The sequence below is a fragment of the Oreochromis niloticus genome, linkage group LG8 (assembly GCF_001858045.2).
Source record: "Oreochromis niloticus isolate F11D_XX linkage group LG8, O_niloticus_UMD_NMBU, whole genome shotgun sequence".
NCBI classification, from domain to species: Eukaryota; Metazoa; Chordata; class Actinopteri; order Cichliformes; family Cichlidae; genus Oreochromis; species Oreochromis niloticus.
The window spans coordinates 17170985-17176271 of NC_031973.2; positions in this window are offsets into that span (position 1 = coordinate 17170985).

Consider the following 5287-nt stretch of genomic DNA (forward strand, 5'->3'; position numbering starts at 1 on the left):
TTTTGCAGTTTTAAAAATCTAGATGACAACGTGTTCAAAGTATTGGAGAATCACAGTTTTTTTTTTTTTTACCATAACAAGTTGGAAATGACTTCACTTCCCTCCTGAGAACTGTTTGGTGGTTCGATATCCACTGCAGTAGTAGTTTGCCTCCACACCTACACAGGAAAATAAGTTGAGGTCAGCAGGGGTGTGAACACTAAGACTGGTCGTTGTGGTGCAGTATGGGGAAAAGGATAGTCTTAGAAACAAGTCAAGATAATTTCTCTTGTGAACTCCTGTAGATGTATTTATTTATTACTCTGTTTATTAATTTTCTTTGCTTGTATTTACAGGCTATGATTAACTGATTGTGCTGCTGCTCTTTGTAGATTTAGCCAAGTGAATTCAAAAAGATAAAAGCAGATGTTATATTTCAACTCCTACAGAGTATAAAGCTTGCATGAAGGTGGAAGTGAGTGAATCATCAGCTAAATTTAAATGTGTGTCTGTTACTTGTTACACTGACCTTCTTCACCACAGCTGCTCTTTACCAGCCTAATGCCAGGCCCACCCAATAAAGTCCCGTCAGCTGAATTTTACAGAAATGTAGATTACATGAATTTAGTCATTTTGGTAATGGGAAAGGTAAGAAAATGACTTTGAGAAGTACTGTACCACTCATCTCTCTTTGAAACTAATAAGAGGTCATTCATCAGTTTGCACAGTTTATTTTAAAGCATGACCCCACTCGAACATTGTAAAACAAATAGAAATATGTTGAGGTCTTCGCGTGTGGTGAGTTCACCGATCGACATCTCCGGTTACAGAAAATATCTCTCCTATACATTTCATGCTTTGTTTCTGCAGTTTAATACAGATATTATATTTTTGTATATTTATAAATGTGGCTACATTTATCTGAGAGTGTACTATGTGTGTATGTGTCACGGCTGTGGCGGCAGACGTGTGGGGTGGTGAGAGAAGGACCCAAGTGCAGGCACTGACTTTACTGCGAGTGAGCTTTATTTACAGTGGGTGAGATACAAACAGAAGCAGAACATGGCAAAACTAAACTAAACAAAGACCTAAACTGGGAGGCAACTACAGAAAGTAATACAAAGGAACCAAAAGCCTGAGAGGAGTTTTGACCAGGGGACAGAAAAGCCTGAGACGAGGAACATGAAGAAATAACATGGATGAAACGCAGACGAATCAGCAACACACAGAGGAAGACACAGAACTTAAATATACAGACAGAGGGAACATGGATCACCGGAAGAGCACAGAAACAAAGAGACTAGAAATTCTAAATAATAATAAAAGGCTAAGACTATTAGTAATTCACAACACAAAACACTGGGTGATTGACACAGGACCGCGATAGTATGGTTGTAATTATGTATAGCATGTATGAACGCTTGCACTCACACATTGAGAAGAAGCACAGCAATACAAGCATTTTAAAAAAATAAATAAATAATGGAAAGAATTGAACAGAGCAGAATTGAATCATCAAAGTTGGCTGCCCGCCCAAATCATATGGTCTGCTGCTGACACCTCTTCTTCCACTCCTTTCTTACATCTTTCTCCATCTCTGACTGAAGTTATCTCACATTTTTTTCTCTTCTCACTAAATGCAGCAGCTGCAGCTTTAGCTAGCTGAGCAGTGTGACTGTGCAGCAAACTGCACAGAAAGTTTGTGTGATTACTGATGTTCATTGGGCTGTTTTCAAAGGTACATCTAAAATTACCTGCCACTTAAACAAAAGCTAACCCCTAGATATACCAGCTAGATATAAAAGCACCACAACCACAACTTCCTGACACTTTTACCCTGTAGAGCAGTGTTAATAGTGTTGTAAATAATGCATAAATGTTTTTGGCTTCTTTTATCTCTTTGTATGTGATAATAATTAATGATGAATACATCATTAGTGTATCCATCATCAGTGCTTCTTCCCTAAAAATCAGTTTGATGTTTGAAACTGAAATGATTTTTAAATCAGTTTTGAGCAACAATAACTGCACATAAGAATCGTAAACCAAAAGCAACAAGCTTGAAAAAGTAAGAAGTAGAAACTACATTTGTGTTAAAATCCGGGGAGTAAAAGTAACTGAAACTACAGATACCTGAAAATTCTGCTCGAGTACAGTAATGAAGGATTTGTACTTTGTTACTTTGATTGATTGATCCTATAGTCTACCTGAGTTCATTCGTTTATGATGACAATGTACCTGTCTTCTGATGGCTGCTTCCAGCAGGATATCACAAAGTCCAAAAGATTTCAAAATGGCTCCTGCAACATGAAAACGAGTTCACTGTAGTCAAACGACTCAAATCAGACACAGGACATGATCTTGGGGCATCCTCGTGAAAGGAGATGCCCAGAACACCTTCCCAAGGAAGCATTCAGAATGCAACCAGATGTCTCAGCCCTCCTGTCAATATGGAGACCATAACTCTAAGGGAGAGTTACCAACTGCCTGGTCAACTGGAGGTAACGTAGAGCACGAACGCTGCTCTTGCAGGGGCATCACGAGCACGTTCAGGCTCTACGTTACCTCCAGTTGACCAGGCAGTTGGTGTCATGCTCCGCTGATGGAGGCATTGCAGTGTGGAACATGGACACGCAGAGAGAAGAGGTGCCTCAGTGGTTAGACAGCGACTCTTGTCAGAAGTGTGAGCAGCTTTTCTTCTGGAATATCAAACAGATGTGGGACACTAAGACCCTGGGACTTAGACAGCACCACTCCAAGAAGTGCGGCAAGGCCGTGTGTGGAAAATGTAGCTCCAAACGCTCTACGTTTCCAATCATGGGCTTTGAGTTCCCGGTGCGGGTGTGTGACGCCTGCTTTGAAACCATCAAAGAAGAAGATCGAACACCGCTGGCCACGTTCCAAGAAGGAAAACACTCCTGGCTGGCTCGCCACTTGTAACGCGGTAAAGGACCAGGGCGCCTGACTGCAGCTTCATAGATAATGAGCAACCAGAAGTAGTTTCGACTATGGAGCCTGAGTGTGTGAATAAAACACAGGAAACCGAAATAGAGCTCAAGAAATATATATATTATGTTTGTTATGAGGAATATATAGACAGATGTACAAAAAAATAAAAAAATATATGCATATATATCACAAACAAAAATAATGTTGACAATACAAAACAGCTTATTAGGTTCAAAAAGGAGGTGGGATGAGGTTTAGTCCGGTATGAGAAATCTAGTTTTGTTCCATTGACCTGTGATAGGTCATGTGTCAACAGTTCGATTCAATCCATAGGATTACAAGTCCTACCGCAATGCAGCGGTGGTTGGGTGGCTCGCCATCCCGTGCTGATCAGGGCTGATCGCGGGGGAAAAAAAACCTGACCGTTGAGTCGATTGTGAGGTGGTGTAAAGATGAATGAATCGGCCGGCTTATTGCATGCTGTCAACTAGTATGTAGTGTAAAATTTGTCAATATCTGACAAGTACGCCAACCACAGGAACGACAGCAGCCAGAGGAGCAGGGAACATGCAGCTGATTGACCCGGAACTTATACAGGGTTCATTCCCGCCACAATAAAGGGATTGGCGGAAATGGGGTCAGATGTTACCGTGGCTACACTAGACACCCTATAGAGGAAGCTCACTACCCACTGCTTGTGGCCATGACTGATGTTAAAAATGCAAATGCTTTTGTGGTCACCTCTCTTTTTAACAAACAAAGTTCTAACAAACTGGTACAGCATCCACATTATTGCAAATGTTGTACTAATAAGTCTGTCAATTTCTTGCAAAGAAGACAAGATTCTTAAAGAACTGCAGCAGGTGCAGCAACTCCTTCCTGACCCGGAGTGGGCACTTCACTTGTTTCTGACTGAGAACTATAGCCTTGTACTTTGGAGCTGTTAAATCTCACTTTGCTAAACACTCAGCTGAAAGCCACCCTGGAGGGCTCTGGCTGAAGAAACCTGATGAATCTCATCGTCCATAAAAAGCAGAGAGGTGACCCTGAGGCTGCAAATCCAGTAGCACCTGGCACAGTCCCATGCACACTTTAATATCCTTGACAGGATAAAGAGCTGGTCCAGTGCACCAGGAGGATAATCACACTATATCTCATAGACTCGAGGTTTGTCTCACAGAGGGAGTCCACATCCTCTGGTGTAGAGGGGTGTTAGCCAAGACAACCCCACAACATCTACAACCTTGAGAAACTCAGGGCAAATATCTCACTGACCTCGCCCTCAGTGATTGGTCATTCACCTCACTTCCTGTTTGGGAGGTGTATGAGTGGGTTTGAGGGAGTAATAATGTCCTTCACTGAAGTCACTACATGCTCACTGTATACAGTGTGAAAAGGAGACCATCTTGCATCAGTCAGTCTCAGGTTAACCATCAGGCTTAGCAAAAGTTGCACATTCACAGAGTCAGGCTTTAGTGCACACGGAATCAGTTTCAGTTTCTCTCATTCAAATAGCTTATGAAAGAAAACAAACATTTGAAAAGATGTGAAATGTTGCACCTTGGATATGTTAACACTGGTGGGAAGTTGGCGCAAATGAGGATGACGTCCTATAGATTGTAGTCTGAACAACTCAGCATACAACCAGAGTCAGCTGGTTATTCCTCTACTAGTAAGGTGAGGTTTTAGAAATGCATTATTTTAAGATACTCAAAATAATGCTGAACATAAAATTGTAAATAAAATTGCTTCACTTTTGGTTATGTGTGCACTTCAGTGAGGTGTGGATATATATTTAATCCAGGCCTGGAGACCAGCTCATGCCTCTTACAAAAGTGTCACATTAGCAAATTTTCTCACAGATAGTATGAAACGGTTCAGAGGAAGTCAGATGAAAAGGAGAAATGGACTTTCTATTTTTAGATTTTTTTTTTTTCAAGAAGAAGGTTTTCTAAACCATGCTTTGGTGAGTCGGACAGACACTCAATTTAAATGTGTTCTACATTTTCACCATGATACTATGAAAAGAAGTTGACACTGTAATCTCAATAAACATTTTTTAACCAAAACCTTTAGTTTCACATCAGCAAAGAAGAACAGATGTGAGAGAGGCTTTATTTTGCTATTTCTTATTTTAAATAATATTCATAATTACACTAATTTTATCTTGTTACCCAGAGACTAATAAACTTTCTAATCTGTTTACTGTGAGTTTTACTATTGTTTATTTGAAATTAAGAGGTTAATTCACATTAAACCATACCACCACAGTGTGGTGTAGCAACAGACAGACAGTGCTGTCAGTATTGTAGCTCCTCCTACTTAAGAGTTCCTCTAAATGAACCTCTTACCTTTGAGC